General features: G+C 39.8%; 1 protein-coding gene and 1 non-coding gene across 2 annotated transcripts in view; one reads left to right on the plus strand and one right to left on the minus strand.

Moving 5' to 3' along the window:
• The window catches only part of GPR176 (G protein-coupled receptor 176), a 138,998-nt gene that overhangs the window by 59,043 nt on the left and 61,051 nt on the right, over positions 1 to 18,904 (plus strand). The window lies entirely within an intron of this gene.
• Positions 442 to 548, minus strand: LOC118145253 (U6 spliceosomal RNA). The gene has a single exon (XR_004730381.1). It is a non-coding gene; the product is annotated as a U6 spliceosomal RNA (small nuclear RNA).

Below are 18,904 nucleotides of genomic sequence, written 5' to 3' on the forward strand. Positions count from 1 at the left end.
GTGAGAACATATGCAGTTCTCCAGGAATGCTTTAAAATGTCAGCTCAAAGACTGATATGAAAATATTTGTCCATCTAGCATTGATTCTGCAAAGACAGATAATTCTCTGAAATACCTTATCAAACACATTATGACTGCCTTTGTAGTCAAAGAAACAATAGAAATTCAAATTTGTGTTGTCATGATAATCTAAGACATTTTCAGAAATGGTTGTTGTTGCTTTTATCAGGCTCAAAAAGTGAAAAGTGAGATAGTGGCTCCCATATGTAGGAATTTTGAAACTATTAACTTTGACAGGTAGAAACAAAGAAAGCCATTATACCAAACAAAAGAGAGTCAACACTGCCTGGCACCAACAGATGGCAGTATTGGTTATGTACTGGGCTCCATTTTCCATTAGTCTATGGTAGACTCATAATATTTTTTCTTTTTTTATATTAAAAAAATATGGAATGCTTCATGAATTTGTGTATTATCCTTGCACAGGGGCCATGCTAATATTCTCTGTATTGTTCCAATTATGGTATATGTGCTGCCGAAGCAAGCACCATAAATTTTTTTTTTTTGAGTTGGAGTTTCGCTCTTGTTGCCCAGGCTGAAGTGCAATGGTGCGATCTCAGCTCACTGCAACTTCCACCTCCCAGGGTCAAGTGATTCTCCTGCCTCAGCCTCCCAAGTAACTGGGATTATAGGCATGCACCACCATGCTTAGCTAATTTTGTATTTTTAGTAGAGGTGGGGTTTCTCCATGTTGGTCAGGCTGGTCTCAAACTCCTGACCTCAGGTGATCCCTGCCTCCGCCTCCCAAGGTGCTGGAATTATTGGCCACTGCACCCGGCCCAAATTGTGGTTAATTTTTAAAGGGTTTTATGACATTATTGGCCTCATGTAAGGTATATGGAAAGTGATGCTAATAAGAAATAAGAAACATTCTGTTTTTCCAAGTCTTACTGACTTTTAAGAAAGTAAAGATGATAAAAAGTGAGGCAACAATGATGACTTCCCTAAGTATACAGGAGAAGAATCACTTGACACCTGAATGCTTCTGAATGACAAACTGCAGACCATGTAACACATGTAAACTACTGTCCCAATGCAGCTAACCATACATAGCAAGATGAAAGAAATGTGACTGAGGAGATGGAAGAACTTTGGAATTTGTTACTGCATAAAGCTCTGTCAATATAAAAAAAGGATGCCAATTAGGCTGATATTAATTTAGGAGATGGTTTGGTCTGGTCAAAATGGATGATATCACAGGCTTATGACTGTTCAAATCAGCAGATCATCCATGTGAGTTGTCATTGGTAAACATCTGACATAACCCCTGAGGGGTTGTCAGCTCTTGTGGAGTCACTATTGAGGGAGTTGTTACTTACCACACTACAGGTCAATTTTGGGAAAAGATGTGCAAATCTAAGGAAGATCAATGAAAAGAAGGGGAAAATGACTGGTGTTGAAGCTCTCAAGTGTCACCCACCTATTTGGTGGAAACTCATATAGAGACTACAGACTTAAAGTAAGTCACTTGAGACTTACAGACAGCTTCTTGATACCTAACCTTTATATAATAAATTTTGAGTTCTTCATGCTGTTAGGTTTTGGGGAAAGCATGGTTAGTGGATTTCATAGATTTCCTTTTTGCACAGCAGTTTTGATATTGCCCTTGAAAATCTTTAATCAGAAACACTTAACGGGCAGATTTTTGTCAGTTTCAATTTCACCATCTGACTTTGTGCTTCTCTGCTTGGTGATAAAGATGTAGTTAATAAATAGAATGGCCAAAAGGGGACAAGAATATAATAAGATGAAAAGCAGATGACCCGTTGGCAGTCATGGAGGCTGGCTTGTGGTGATGGTGAAGGTGCAGGGTGCCCATAGGTAGGTGTCAGTGCCTCCCACTTGGTTGGTCTACTAGGAAGCTACTTCAGCTTCTATTGAATATGTGTTAATAAGAAAAACTAGCCCATAGCCGGTGAAATTCTCATAGAATTTCTCACAGGTTTCTCCTACTACTGCCAAAGGTATTTTCTTTTCTTTTTTTTTATTTTTTTAAATTTATTTTTTTTTTTTTTAGGGAAGAAGGCAGGAAGGGAGGAAAGGAGGAAGGGAGGGAGGGAGGAAGGAAGGGAGGGAGGGAGGAAGGAAGGGAGGGGGGGAGGGAGGGAGAGAAGGGAAGGAAGGAAATCGAGCAATGAGAGAGACATTGCCAACCTGGATCTAGAGGTCTACAAGTTGATTTCTTTTTTTTCTTTTTTTGAGAGGAAAAAAAGGAGTGAAGGAGAGGAAGAAAGAGGAAGAAAGAGAGGGAGAAAGAGGGAAATGTTGCTTTATTCTAAAAAAAATGGGTATTAATAATGGCCAATCAATGTTTCATTTAAACCTATGAGTAGGTGTGATGTGGTATTGACAAGAATGTATATTTTGTGTATTTGAAGTGAGAGCTCTATAAATATTTATTAAGTTTACTTGTTCCGGATCTGAGTTCGAGTCCTTGATATCCTTATTAATTTTCTGTCTCATTGAGTCTAAGTCTCTTTATAGGTCTTATGTATCTGGGTGTTAGGATCATTAGCCCTTCTTGTTGCATTGATCCTTTTACCACTATATCTTTGTTGCTTTAAGATCTATTTTATCAGATATGAGAATTGCAACTCCTGCTTTTTATTTATTCATTTATTTTTGCTCTCCATTTGGTTGGTAAATCTTTCTCCATTCCTTTGTTTTGCGTCTTTGTGTATCCTTGCAAGTGAAATGGGTCTGGATGTAGCATGCCGTTGGGTTTTGGCTGTGTCTTTTGATTGGGGGATTTAGTCGATTTAAATTTAGGATTACTGCCATTTGATGTTAACTGGCTGTTTTATCCATTCGTTGGTGTAAATTCTTCTTTATGTTGATGCTTTTTACTTTTTGGTATATTTTTAGAAAGGCTAATACTGGTTGTTTCTTTCTATGTGTAATGCTTCTTTCAGAAGCTCTTGTAAAGCAGGCCTGGTGGTAATAAAATCTCAGAGTACTTGCTTTTTCATAAAAGATTTTATTTTTCCTTCAGTTGTGAAGCTTAGTTTGGCTGGATATGAAATTCTGGACTGAAAGTTCTGTTCTTTAAGGATGTTGAATATTGGCCCCCACTCTCTTCTGGCTTGTAGAGTTTCTGCTGAGAGATCTGCTGTAAGTCTGATAGGCTTCCCTTTGTAATTAACCTGACGTTTCTCTCTGGCTGCCCTTAGTAATTTCTCCTTCGTTTCAACCCTGGTGAATCTAACAATTATGTGCCTTGGGGTTGCTCTTCTTGAGGAATATCTTTGTGGTGTTCTCTGTATTATCTGGGGTTGAATATTGTCCTGCTTTGCTAGTTTAGGAAAATTTTCCTGAATAATATCCTGAAGAATATTTTCCAGCTTGGATTCATTCTCTCTGTCGCATTCAGGTACACCTATCAAACTTAAATTTGGTCTTTTCACATAGTCCCACATTTCTTGGAGACTTTGCTCATTCCTTTTTATCCTTTTTTCTCTAATCTTTTCTTCACATTTTATTTCATTAAGTTGGACTTTGACTTCTGATATCCTTTCTTCCGCTTGAACAATTCGAGTGTTTAAGCCTGTGCATACTTCTCGGAGTTCCTGCATTGTATTCTTCAGTTCCATTAATTCACTTATATTCCTCTCTAAGTTGTCTATTCTCATTAGGATTTCGTCAAACCTTTTTTCAAAGTTCTTAGTTTCTTTACATTGGGCTGCAACATGTTCTTTTAACTCACAGAAGTTTCTTATTATCCATCTTTGGAAGCCTGATTCTGTTAATGGGATGCGCTGGTTCTCGATCAAGTCTTGTTCCCTTGTTGATGAGGAGCTGTGATCCTCTTTAGAGGGAGAGGCGTTCTGATTTTGTGTATTCTCAGCCTTTTTATGCTGGTTTCTTCCCATCATTGTAAATTTATCCACCTGTCGTCTTTGTAATTACCAACTTTCAAATTAGGTCTCTGAGTGGACATCCAAGTTGTTAATTCCCAGGGCCGAAATATGAGCAACCCACTGCGCTGGCCAAAACAGCGGTGTTAAGACTGATGGTGCTTTTCTGCCTGGGGAATCTCCAGTCTGGCTTCCTTCTTGAGTCTGTAATAGGCGACTCTGCCTTCCCGGATCTCCAAACCTTGGTCAGAAGGGGAACCAGTCCCGTTTACTCTGCACCGAGAGCTGCCGCGCCGAGGTGCCGACGAAACCGCTGCGCCAGCCACAAGAGTCGCGCTGGCGACCTGTGGAGCTCCTCCACTGGGAATCTTCTGCTCCGTGAGCGACCAAAATTTGTCTGAAAGTGTGGCGTCCTCTCGTTGTCTGAGCTTTTGCTGGGAGCTGCAACCCTGAGATGTTAGTGATCGGCCATCTTGGATCGTTCCTCGGTATTTTATTAAATCACTGTTAGGATTCTATTGCTCGGTATTTTATTAAATCACTGTTAGGATTCTATTACTCTCATGATTTTACACACACACACACACACACACACACACAGATTTTGGCTATTTGTCTCCACCATGGGGGCAGATCCCTCATGGGTTGGTGCTAGTGTATGAGCTGAGGTCACCCATGAAATTCACAGATTTAGTAGCTTTTTGTTTGCTTTAGCCAGTGATGGAATTTTCAGTTCTGTGCTGTCATCTTGGCCTGTGATGTCGGACCTGCACACAGCTCGGCAAGAAATCTTTCAGTTATGTATGATTTCTCTCTCTTCATCTTCTTCATTCCCAAATTGATTCTGCCCCTGGAATGTTTCCCATTATCACCTGCCACTTGTCTAGTTCAGACCTTGTTACTTGAGAAACAGTGTAGTAAAAATTTGGACTTTGGATTCAAACTTGATTTAAGAACCTGTTCCTTCTACCCACTAGCTTTATGACTTTGGAGGAGCAGCTTAACTTCTCAAAGCCTCTGTTTTCTTAGGCAGAAAATGAGGTTAGTCATAGTAGCTGCTTTGTGAGATTGTCTTGAAGATCAAATAAGTCAATACAAGTATAGCGCTTAGTGTTTAATACGTGTTAGCTGGCTGGGCATGGTGGCTCATGCCTGTATCCCAGCACTTTGGGAGGCTGAGGCAGGTGGATCACAAGTTCAGGAGATCAAGACCATCCTGGCTAACTCAGTGAAACCCTATCTCTACTAAAAATATAAAAAATTAGCCTAGCATGGTCGCATGTGCCTGTAGTCCTAGCTACTCGGGAGGCTGAGGCAGGAGAATCAACTTGAACCCGGGAGGCAGAGGTTGGAATGAGCTGAGATTGCACCACTGCCCTCCAGCCTGGGTGACAGAGTGAGACTTTGTCTCAAAAAAAAAAAAACAAAAAACAAACAAACAAAAAAACATGTTAGCTATCAGGACCTGTATTATTCTAATGGACTCTTCACTGTTTTTCATTTCTCTGATCTTTAACTTCTACAAGTAGTTTCTCCTACTGCTACCAAAGGTATTTTCTTAAATCACTGTTTGGATTCTATTACTCTCATGATTTTACACACACACAGATTTTGGATATTTGTCCTTACAATGGGGACAGATCCCTCATGGATTGGTGCTATCTTTGCAGTGAGCGAGTCCTTACGATATCTGGTCATTTAAAGGTATGTGTGGCACCTCCCTCCCGACTCTCTTGCTTCTGCTTTTATCATGTGATGTGCCTGCATCCCCAGCAGATGTTGACATTATGCTTCCTGTTCAGCCTGCAGAACTGTGAGCCAATTAAACAAACCTCTTTTCTTGTAAATTACCCAGTCTAAGATATTTCTTTACAGCACTGCAAGAGTGCCCTAATACACATACACTAGCAGCAGCGACAACAGCATAATGAAATCCTTTCCTGGTATCTCATTATCTATAGGATAAAGTTGGTCTATTTTGATCTCTTACAATTGGTTCCCATCCTACAAGGGCTGTCCTGTTGTGTCCAGCCTCATGCCCTGTTGTATCCAGTTGTCAGCCTGTACTCCTTGACATATTCCCTCTGTGCACACATCGTGTATGTTTAGCTTTCTCTCCACCTTTGACTTCATGCTGCTTCAGTTTGGAATGGACATCCCAAATGCTCTCACCTATTCATTCTTCAAGGCCTATCATGTCAGACTTCATACCTCTTCTTTTCTCCTACAATGTTGTTTGTCTTTCTGTTATACAACTTCTTTCTTCCTGCTTTAAAAGAGTTAAAAGAGTTACTGAATTATTTTCATGCTACTGCCACCAGCATATTCTAACTTTGGGAATGTAAGGAAGTTGTTTTAGAAATCTTCGTATTCTCTATAGAGCCTAACTCAGTGGGTTGCATATTTGTAAGTGCTTAGAAAATAAATGCTGAATTGGATAAAATTGGCCTCATTACCCTTTCTGATTAAAAACCAATCTAATTTGCTAATTCAGAATTTATTTATGAATGCCTTTCCATTTTAGCTTTCAGTAGGGATCAGTACATAGCATGGTATTGACATCAGATGAGTGTATGTGCTTTGAATTAAAATCCTGATTGGTTAGATTCCCAGACAGGTGGACTTTTTGGTTTCTAGGAAATCAAGTAATAGAAAGATATCACTCCATCAATCATTGGTCACCTGCATGGATGGAAATGTTCCCGCAGATACTCTTGAGATGAAGAGGACTTAGTTCATTGAGGGAAGCTTGGAAAAGGATTTTGAAGCCTTTAGTCATAGAGCGGTAAGAAACTACAGCAGAGTGTTAGGAAAGGGGCCGTGAGGATGAGGTCAAGGTGATAATCAAGGAAGGCAACTTTAGCCTGTGGTGAGCCCTGTCTGTTGTGTATTAGTTCTGTTAAAGGCAGTGAATCTTGCCCTGAGGGAGGGAGGAAGTACTATATTTCTCCAGAAATACTTTGCAAGGAAATGTACTCCTACATCTTCACTCTCTACCTTGCCCTGTGTGATAAGAGATGGAAAGATATTAACAAAGAAAGATTTATTAGTTTCTAATTTTTCTTTATGGAACTTTCTTACTCTTTGATATCCTGTCAGATTAAGACCTCAAAAGATTGTATTTTGCTCCATTAGACTCCCAGTTTGGTGTTCTTCATCTGTTTTGGGCTACTCATATGTTGAGGATATGATGCAAGTTATGAACCCATTACTCAGTTAAATGCAGACGAACTCTAAAATTTTCATATAATTTCAGATAGTTTATTGACCCTCCCAAAGTCTGTCATTGTAATTCCCTTTTCAAATTCTGTGCTTGCCAACTGTATTAGTTTTCTATTTTGCTTAACAGTTAGTGACTTAAAACGACACAAATTTATTATCTCAGTTTCTTTGAGCCAGGATTCTGTCATGGGTAAGCTGGGTCCTCTGCTCCAGGTCTCACCAGGTTGAAGTGAAGGTGTCAGTGGGGGCTGTGATCTCATCTGAGGCTATCTTAGCTGAGGTCCTCTTCCAAGCCCACTGAAGTTGTTGGCAGAATTCATTTTCTTGCAGGATGGGGTCCTCATTTTCTTGCTGGCTATTACCTGGGACTCTAAGCTCCTAGAAACCCTTCCTCAGTTCGTAGTGACAGGGCCCTCTTACAGTATGGCACCTCATTTCAAAGTCAGCAGGAGAATCTCAGTCAGTGGGCTCTGACAGAGTTTCACATGTTATGCAGTGCGATCAAGGGAGTGACATCCCATCATATTTGCAGATCCCACCCATACTCAAGGGGAGAGGATTATCCAGAGTATGTAGACCAGGAGTTGGGAATCTGGGAGGTCAGTTTAGAATTATGCCTCCCACACCAGCTCTCCATTTTGTTAGTTTTCTGGTGTTAGTGTTATGACACACTGATAAGTAGAGATAGGTTGTAAGAAATCACAAATAATATGTTATCAATAAAGTACTAGAATTGATCATTTTCTTCCAATAGGAGGAGATTCATGGTTATCCTTTAAGCGAGGTCATTCCCTTTTGCTGCTTTCTTGAAGGGAATAGAAATGAATAGAGTTGCTGTAGCCCCTCTGTATTAGGCCCCCAAGATATCGCCACATAGACGTGCTTCATAAACAGCTTGTGACAAGTGGCTCCTGTCTGGGAGGATTGATGGCTCAGGGCTGCACCTCTGGGAACTGAGACACCGGCCTGAGGTCGGCATCATGACAAAGCTGTTTCTTCTCCACGGCTTGGCAGCAATGTCGTGAGCAGCTTGCCGCTGCCTCTTGTGGCTTCAACTGCTATGTCTGGGACTCCAGATCAAGAATCTCTGCCTTACTTTAAAACAGTTTTATGGAGAAAGATACAGAGTACTTTTTATTTCACCAAACCTAACTATTTTCTAAAATACCCTTGATAGAATCCTTTTTAAAGTAAAATGATGGACCCTAAAATAGCAAAAAAACCACCACAGAGTTATTTTTTTTCCAAAAAATAACTGTGTTTTAATTCCTGGAACCTGTAGCTATTACATTATATGGCAAAAGGGATTTTGCAGATGTGATTAAATAAAGGATCTTGAGATGGGGAGATTTTCCTGGATTATCCGGGTGGGCCTTAAATGTTATCACAAATGTTCTTGTGAGAGTGAGGCACAGGGAGATTTGACTACATACAGAAGGAGGAGCTGTAACAGTGGAGGCTGAGGTTGGAATGACACGAGGAAGGGATCATGAGCAGCCTTCCCAAGCGGAACAGCTAGGAAGCAGATTCTCCCCTAGAGCTGCCAAAGGAACTGGCTCTGCTGATGCCTTGAGTTTAACGCAGTGAAACCGATTTTGGACTTCTGGTCTCCAGAACTGTAAGAGACTAAATGAGCATTGTGCGTTGCTTTAAGCCACAAAATTTGTGGTAACTTGTTTCTTAGCAGTCCTAAGAAACGAATATACCTCTTAAAAACTGTTTATACTTCTAGATATACTAATGGAACACCGTTATCCCACATCTATGATGTCTATGTTTAAAAAAATATATTGCACAAGGACTGGCAAGCTGATGGTTACTAAGATTTGGGGATAAAGTTGGAAGAGATCAAACAAGATGGGGAGTATTTCTAAGGATCAAATGTGATTGGGGTAAAGGATTAATATTGTGCTATTGCAGAGAGGCAGTAGGCCTTTGAACAAGAATTCAAAATGAATAATAAAATAAAAAATAATTGAAAGAAACAATAAAAGAATGAAGGGATTAAAAAGGGAACAAAAAATGAGGAAATGAAGATGAGGAGAAGAGAGAATAAAAAAATAGGAATGGAGAAATACAATTTCGCCACATAGACGTGCTTCATAAACAGCTTGTGACAAGTGGCTCCTGTCTGGGAGGACTGATGGCACAGGGCTGCACCTCTGGGAACTGAGACACCGGCCTGAGGTCGGCATCATGACAAAGCTGTTTCTTCTCCACGGCTTGGCAGCAATGTCGTGAGCAGCTTGCCGCTGCCTCTTGTGGCTTCAACTGCTATGTCTGGGACTCCAGATCAAGAATCTCTGCCTTACTTTAAAACAGTTTTATGGAGAAAGATACAGAGTACTTTTTATTTCACCAAACCTAACTATTTTCTAAAATACCCTTGATAGAATCCTTTTTAAAGTAAAATGATGGACCCTAAAATAGCAAAAAAACCACCACAGAGTTATTTTTTTTTCCAAAAAATAAACAGCTGCGGGGATGAAGGACAGTACTGCCACTTGAACAGAATGCAGAGGGGAGTGTATAAACAGTGCTTTTGGAGACTTCGATGTCTCAGAAAGTGTTCTTCAGGACTAAGTACTTATTTGAGGGAATTATTATTATTATTATTATTTGAGACAGAGTTTCGCTCTTGTTGCCCAGGCTCTATTTAGAGGAATTCTTACTTCACTAGCAAGCCCATTTCCCATTTCTGGTGACCTCAGACTCTCATGAAGCCAGACCTGTTACCTCATTGGACAGGTCGTTCAGGTGAATTGCAAGTATTTGCAGAGGCCAGACCCTGGCCTGGCTCTTACCCTTTTGTACGGACATAACAGTGTCCAGGCAGCCCCTGCACAAGGACTGGCAAGCTTATAGTTACTAAGATTTTGATCTATCCCCCACATTTTGCTACAACCATTGGGTTAGTGGCCTAATGTTAGAACTAATTAAAAATGTCAGTCTTAAATAAAGCCTTTATCCTGAGCGCTCCTTAAAGTCAGTAAAAAAACCCATAACAAGACTGTTGGAAAAGTAGTTTTAAAAGTGACTGTATGTATAGAGTGTTGTTCTGTCTTTGAGTGACTTTTTTGACTGACCTAGATACCGTGGTTAGCCATGTGCCAGTTCCAGGGAAGACGTGTACAAGTTGCTAATTCCTACTTTGTATCTCATTTGTATGTCTTACTGAAATCAGAAGATCCCCCTTCTGCCCTGCGTTCATTTAGAAACTCCCTGATATTCACAGTCAGTGTGGGGGCCCTGCTTGTTCTTAGACTGGCGTATGGACTGTCTGTTGTGAAAAATCACTCTGCAGCCTGTATTCTGATCACATCACCCATCACATTGCTTCTGACCATCAGTTACATTTGTCAAAAAAGTGGCAAGTGGCTGGGCGTGGTGCTCATGCCTGTAATCCCAGCACTTTGGGAGGCCGAGGCGGGTGGATCACGAGGTCAAGAGATCGAGACCATCCTGGCCAACATGGTGAAACCCCATCTCTACTAAAAATACAAAAATTAGCCGGGCGTGGTGGCACACACCTGTAGTCCCAGCTACTTGGGAGGCTGAGGCAGAAGGATCACTTGAACCTGGGAGGCGAAGGTTGCAGTGAGCAGAGACTGTGCCACTGCACTCCAGCCTGGCGACAGAGCAAGACTCCATCTCAGAAAAAAATAAAGTGGCAAGTACTCCAAGAGCCTGGAGAAACTCATTGGTGGGTGGCTGTTTGTGATCCCACACTTTTGTTCTGCTGCTGGCTTCCTGGCTGCTTTCTCCTTGCACCAGTGTAAAACTCAATTCATTCCTGGTGCCCTTTGCACTTAGCTATCTCATACTGATGGTAGAAGGTCCTTCCAGCCCCATCCCACTTCTCTAGTAAGGTGTCATTTATTGTCTCAATGGGTAGCATCATGGCTTAGGCTTTGGTTGGATCAGCCTGAGTGAGTAGCTGGAATCCAGGTAGTAATATAAACATTGGAATAGACTTCAAAGCTCATGTAAAATCTTTCCCTCCAGCCACCCAACTGTCTCCTATTCCAAAGTACTTGAGCACAGATGCTGTAGTTCACATCACTCATCATAGATGGTCCTAAGCAGTCTAGATGGTGGTGGGGATGCTCTGGGCCCCATTCTGCTTTAGCCTTGTGTCCACTCCTCATTCACTCTTCTTTTCTCTCCTGTCTGTTTGACCTCATAAATATGCCTCCAGGATCTGCCCTTTCTCCACTGTTTGCTCACCTCTCGTGGAGAGGTGCTAACTAGATTTCTGTCCCTCCTGTGTCTTGCTCTTCCAATCATTCTAAAATCCTCCCCACCCCATCCATATCTGCTGATTTCACGTAGCTGCCTAAAATCCTCCCTTGGCCCTGAGTAGTCTCCAGGGTGAGGTTCAAATCCTGGGTCCTCTGAGGTGTTTCCCAGCTGGCTTGCCCCTAACCTCCTGTCCTGTCAGACATGACTTTGGCATTTCCTGGCCAGTTGTGCATTTCCAGATGTCCCTGTCTGTGTGTCTGCTGTCTCCTCTCCTATCCTTCTCTGCCTAACTCATTCTCATCCTTCACATTTGGAATCTGAACCCCGGTATGAGTACAGTGCCCCTTTTCTGTGGTCCCATTGCACCCTCTAGCAGAATTCTTAAACCCAATAGCATGGTGGTGGTAGAGTCAGTTGGCCTTGGCCCCACTAGACATGGAGCCCATGTATCATGGGACTGCTTGGCATCAGCCAGCATGAACACCTGTAAATTCGTTCTGCACTTTATAGCTTCATCTCAGGACATCACCTGCCACCTTCCTCTCTACTCTCAGAGTAAGAACTATCTTCCTAAAATTAATCTTTCACTTGGATTCTGGACTCCTCATGACTCTGTTCCATGTGTTGATTATACCTTCCATTAATTCTTTTTCTCCTCTCTGGGCACCTGCCCACACCTCAGGTTTCCATTATTTCCTTCTCTGTGTCCCTTGCCTGATCCTGCTGCTCCCTTCTGTTCCCTTGGTTTAAGAACATGGGTACCACTACTCACTCCACCCCGCTCCCGCTTCGTATGCTTTACGATCTGACTTCTGGACTGTCTACCTTCCTCATATGTTTCAGTGATTTATTTCTTTGCACATTTATGGTATTATTTAAAATAGTACATTAAAAAAATCCAACTTATATTTTAGATTCGGGGGTACATGTGCAGTTTGTTACATAGGTGTTTGGCATGATGCTTAATTTTTTTTTTTTTTTTTTTTTTTTTTAAATTGAGACGGAGTTTTGCTGTTACCCAGGCTGGAGTGCAGTGACTTAATCTCAGCTCACTGCAACCTCTGCCTCCCAGGTTCAAGCAATTCTTCTGCCTCAGCCTCCCAAGTAGCTGCAACTACAGGCGTGTGCCACCATGCCCAGCTAATTTTTGTACTTTTAGTAGAGATGGGGTTTCACCATGTTGGGTGGTCTCAATCTTTTGACCTTGGGATCTACCCACCTCAGCCTCCCAAAGTGCTGGGATTACAGGCGTGAGCCACCGTGCCCAGCCCTGATGTTTACATTACTACTTTGACACACAATTACATTTACTTGTTTCTGTTTTGTTCAATCTTAGGGTTTGTTTTTCCACATTTTAGTTTAATGTTATTTATTAAATATGTTAAACATTTAGCTTGTTCAAAATGGAGAAGTATATTCAGAGGGGTAATTAGAAAAACCCAGCCTGTCCTTTTCCATAGCATACACTCCACCCCTTATAGATACCCATTTTCTATACATTTTTCATTTATCTTTCTGGTACTTCTCTTGCAAAAATGAACAATTATATGTAGTATATATATTCTTATTTTCCACCCTTTCTTATGCATACCATATATTCTTTTCTACACTTTTATTTTTCACAACGCTAATATATCTTGGAAAAATCCTTTCATATCTACTCAGAGATTTGCTTATCCCTTTTTATGATTCATAGAACTCTATTGTGTGTACATAATTTATTTAACTGGTTCCCTTCTTGGTGAACATCTGTTTTGTTTCTAGTCGTTCACAATTACAACTAATGCTACAATGAATAACTATTTCATATATTGTTTTTTATTTGTGAAAGTGGATCTTATGGATGGATTCATGAAAGTGGGATTGTTGGGTCAAAGGAAAAATGCATATGTAATTTTGTTAGATATTGCCAATGCATATGTAAATTTTTTAGATATTTTTTCCATAGGGTTTAAAGCAATTGGTGGCAGATAGCATTTTGGTATAGTCCTTTTTTGGTATAAATTTATGGGGTACAATTGTAATTTCAGTATATGTGTAGATCACATAGTGGGGAAGTCATGGCTTTTAGGGTATTCATAATCCAAATAATGTAGACTGTACCCATTAATAATTTTTCATCATCATCCTCCTTCGACCTCCTCACCCTTCTGGGTCTCCATTGTCTGTCATTCCATGCTCTCCCTCCATGTGTACACATTATTAAACTGCTATTTATAAAGAAGAACATAGGGTATTTGTCATTTTGTGTCTAACTCTTTTCACTTAAGATATCCAGTTCCATCCATGTTGCTGCAAAAGACATGATTTCATTGTATTTTATGGTTGAATAGTATACCATTGTGTATATATGTCACATTTTCTTTATTCGATTATCTGTTGATGGATACTTAGGTTGATTCCATATCTTTGCTATATTGTGGGTAGTGCTGTGATAAACTTATAGGTACAGGTATCTTTTTGATTTAAGAATCTCTTTTCCTTTTGATAAATACCTAGTCATGGGATTGCTGGATCAAATGATAGTTCTATTTTTAATTCTTTGAGAAAGTTTCTTATTTTTTCCATAGAGATTGCACTCATTTAAATTTGCATCAATAGTGTATAAGAGTTTCCTTTTCTCTACATCCTTGCCAACATTTGTTATTATTTTTTTCTTTTTGATAATAACTATTCTGACTGGTGTAAGGTTTTATCTTATTGTGGTCTTAATTTGCATTTCTCTGATGATTAGAGATCTTGAGCTTTTTTTTCACATACCTCATGATCATTTATATGTCTTCTTTTGAAAAATGTCTATTCATGTTTGTTGGTTACTCTTTAATGGTGTTATTGGGATTTTTTTGTTGGGTTCTTTGAGTTCCTTGTAAATTCTGAATATTAGCCCCCTGTCAGATGCATTGTTTGCAAATATTTTTTCCCATTCTGCAGGTTGTCTGCTCATTCTGTTGATTATTTATTTTGCTGTGCAGAAGCTTTTTAAATTGGATTTATCTATTTTTATATTTGTTGCTGTACTTTTGAGGTCTTAGTCATGAATTCTTTGTCTAGATCAATGTCCAGAAGAGTTTTTCCTAGGTTTCCTTTTTTAAATTTTTTGTCCACACAATCTGTTCCCATTTCCTAGGTTTTCTTCTAGTGTTTTTACAGTTTTTAGGCTTTAAGTTTAAGTCTTTAATCCATCTTGAGTTAATTTTTGTATATGGCGAGAGATGGGGGTCCAGTTTTATTCTTCTGCATTTGCCAATCCAGTTTTCCCAGCACTATTTGTTGAAAAGAGTGTCATTTCCTCAGTGTACATTCTTTTCAGTTTTTTTCAAAGATCAGTTGGCTGTAAATGTGTGGCTTTATTTCTGGGTTTTCTATTCTGATACAGCCTTTTTGATGTGGTTAGAGTTTAATGATTTGTTAAAGTTTCAACTTTAAAAAAAGAGTAGGTGAAACCAACATTTATTAGTTCATCTAAGCCTTATTTCATTGCTGGTCTTCTGATCATTGCTGAACAGGAGTAGGGTGTCTGGGTATGAAGTGGTAAGAAAGGGGGGTCAAATCAGGCAGCATCTGGTAGGAAATCACGCTACGTGACATAGAGTCACATATTTACCATAGTTTTTCGGGGGTTGTTTTATATACCTGCTTATTTTCTGAGAGTTCAAAAATTATTCAAGAAAGAATATTTAAAGTATGATGTGAGCCCATATTCTCAACACCAGACTGCAATGGCAGTCTTACACTCAGCAATATACAAGCCTTATATTCAACACATAGTCATGCTTTGCTTAACGATGGGGATACATTTTGAGAAATGTGTCATTAGGGTGTAACACCATAGAGTGTACTTACAAAACCTAGATGGATATGGCCTGCTACATACCTAGGCTAGATTGTTATACAATGGTTAAGTATTTGTGTATCTAAACATAACTAAACACAAAAAAGGTAGAGGTAAAAGTACAGTATAAAAGAATAAAAATGGTACATTTGTGTAGGGTACATGAATGGTGCTTGCAGGACTGGAAATTTCTCTGGGTGAGTTGGTGAGTGTGAAGGCCTAGGACATTACACTACTATAGACTTTATAAACACTGTACATCTAAGCTATACTACATTTATTTTTTAAATTTTCTTTCTTTTAATAATAAATTAATATATTAACCTTAGCTTACTGTGGCTTTTTAACCTTACAAACTTTTAAATGTTTTAAAACTTTGGGACTCTTTTGTTATTACACTTAGCTTAAAACACATCATATAGCTGTACAAATTTTTTCTTTATATCGTTATTCTGTAAGATTTTTTTTGTTTAAAAAATTTTTATTTTTTAAAACTTTGACACTTTTTGTTAAAAATGAAGATATAAACACACCCATTAGCTAGGTCTACACAGAATCAGGATCATCAATATCACTCTTCTACCACCACATCTTGTCCCATAGGAAGGTCTTCATGGGCAGTAACAGGTGTGGAGCTGTCATCTCCCTACCTGAGGTTATTGTAGAGTTAACTTTTTATTTGTAAGCAGAAGAGATACACTGTAAAGATTAAAGGTATAATATGTTAAATACTTAAGCAAAAAGTAACATAGAAGCATGTTTTCATTACCAAGTATTATGTACTGTGCATCATTGTATGTGCTGTACATAATTGTATGTGCTGTACGTAATTGTATGTGCTGTACATCATTGTATGTGCTGTACGTAATTGTATGTGCTGTACGTAATTGTATGTGCTGTGCATCATTGTATGTGCTGTACGTAATTGTATGTGCTGTACGTAATTGTATGTGCTGTATATAATTGTATGTGCTGTGCATCATTGTATGTGCTGTACGTAATTGTATGTGCTGTACGTAATTGTATGTGCTGTGCATCATTGTATGTGCTGTACATCATTGTATGTGCTGTACGTAATTGTATGTGCTGTGCATCATTGTATGTGCTGTACGTAATTGTATGTGCTGTACGTAATTGTATGTGCTGTGCGTAATTGTATGTGCTGTACATAATTGTATGTATGTGCTGTACGTCATTGTATGTATGTGCTGTATGTAATTGTATGTGCTGTACGTAATTGTATGTATGTGCTGTACATAATTGTATGTATGTGCTGTACTTCTATATGAATGGCAGTGCAGGTTTGTTCACACCGGCATCACCTCAAACACATGAATAATGCATCGTGTTATGACTTTAAGATGGCTGTGATGTCACTAGACTACTAGGTGATAGAAATTTTTTTAGAGCTGTTGTAATCCTACGGGACCACCATTGTATATGCAGTCTGTCATTGACTGAAACATGTTTACTTGGCACAGGACTATATTTATAGAATTGTTGCAGATGTGTGACCTGCAACTAATTGTAGTGGTCCACTGACTTTTGGAAAGGATTCTTAGAATCTGTATGACTTTCATCTGTGTAGTTTTATTTACATGAACCAGCTCATACGCCAATAAATGCATCAAAAGACCTGCTTTTCCTGATGCGGAGAATGTCATCACTTATTTCATCAGGTAGGATATCATGTTTAAAAGTTCTTACCTTATATTCTTATAGGTAAGCTTAAGCTTTTTACATTTTTAACAAAATTACTAGTAATATGCATTTTCCTATTCCTATTCCCTGTACCTTACTGCTCAGAATAAGACATAAAAAATTTTGACTAATTCTTTTTTAGATCGTACCAGTAAAAATTTAAGTTTAAACAATCAAACACTGAGAGTGGAACCAGGAGAAGTGAATTCTCACTCCAAGGGCAAAGGCAAGGCCAGAAATGGGGACTAAGCCAAGACAGGCAGCAGTTCTAGTCAGGTAGCTACTAGAGTGGCAGTTTTGAAAGGGCACTGGGAGGAGAAAAGGCTCCTACACAATGACCTAGAACAGAGAGAGACCCATCCATGGTATTTGAGTGTGTCATCATTTTCAAAGGCACAGGATTCATTTGGGCTGATAATTCAACATTGATTCTAAAGACCCTGAAGAGTCATCTAAAGATTTGCTATGCAGCTACTGCTTCCTTTGTAACATTTTGATGAGAAATTTCTGAATTGAAATACTAGAAACTCTCCAGCTGGCAGCCAACTGATGTCTCTTTGATGTGAACTGATGTCAGATTTCCTGCTGGGCACACCATTTATGTCACTCTTAAAGGGTGCAGAATATTAAATGGAGAATTGTCATAAATCCTGAATAAAAAAGAAAGATTTCTCTTGCAAAGCCAGGTTAAAGATACAATTTCTTAGACGTGTTGACACTAAAATAGAGTTTTATAATTAAATTATTTCAGACACTCTTCATATTATAAGTAAAGTGATTCCTGAAAAGATCTGCCATGGTTATGTTATGTCATGGTTGATAAACTTTGCTAGCTATCACATTGTGTGGATTTTCTTAGAAAAGTAGGGTATTTGGAGGCTTTCCAGCTTGTTTGTTGACTCTAGATTGTTTAGTCAATCAGTTTGCTGAGACATTGGATTCTTAGGACATTGCAGGGATTTATTAGAATATGAACAGAGGGCTTGCAGTGAGGACTATCTCAGAACTGTCCGACCTACCCTCTGCGGGAGGACAGAGCTCGTTCAGAAAAAAACCGGACCGCAGGTTAGAAGAAAGTCTTAAGTTCAGGCTTTATTGAGAGGAAAGAGCCTCCGAGCTGACCAGCCGGGAAGAATAGGAAAATGGCCGTGCCACTCAGAGGAGCAGGGTTCTTTTATAGGGAACTGAAGGGCCGAGGGGGTGGGAAGGCCGGGAGAGCCGAGGTGGCGGTCAATGGTTGGTCAGATTGAACTGCCGGGCGGGGAAGCCTGGCGGCGGGAAGCTGGAGAGTGCTGATGAGGCAGGCGGTGATTGGTCAGCCGGTTGCCAATGAGGCAGGCAGTGATTGGTCTGCCGGTTGCCGGGCGGGAGGTGGCTACAGCCGGGCAGGCGGGAAGGCCAGAGTGTAGAGTGAAAGATAAGGGAAGCTCTTTGTGGGGGAGGGAAAGAGAGCTTTCACCATAGGGGCAGAGTTTTCCAAACAAGAACCTCCCTTAGGAGTATTTCTCTTCTTCAGAGTAATTGATGCTAACTCTTTTAGTGTTTCCACCTGGTACCACCTTCCCAGCTGGAGCCAGTTAGTGGGCATTCCAAGGTGCCCAGCACCCTATTAACTGAGAATGGAACTTACGTTTCATTTTAGGGGGGGGTGTCAGTATTGGGAAAGTTATAAAAACCAGAATGTAAGTACTCACAGAAGAGAAAAGCCAATCAGGCTCTTCATGACTTGCAGTAGTGTCAACCTAAAACCCTCATTGGCGAGCAGGTCTAAGTTAGCTTCCCCTATCCATACCAGGGTAAGCCTGTGTTATGAGCCTTCAGGTTGCTTTTATTTCCCTGATTCAACCAATCACAGGATGTAGAGTCAATGACTTAAAAATGGTTATAAACGAAGGCATTTTCTCAATAAATACTAAAATTATAGCTAATGGAGTAGAATTTGGAGGAAAAAAATACATGATTGGGAATATTTGCCATTGACACTGTGTATGAT

The sequence above is a fragment of the Callithrix jacchus genome, chromosome 8, assembly GCF_049354715.1.
Source record: "Callithrix jacchus isolate 240 chromosome 8, calJac240_pri, whole genome shotgun sequence".
Lineage (NCBI taxonomy): Eukaryota > Metazoa > Chordata > Mammalia > Primates > Cebidae > Callithrix > Callithrix jacchus.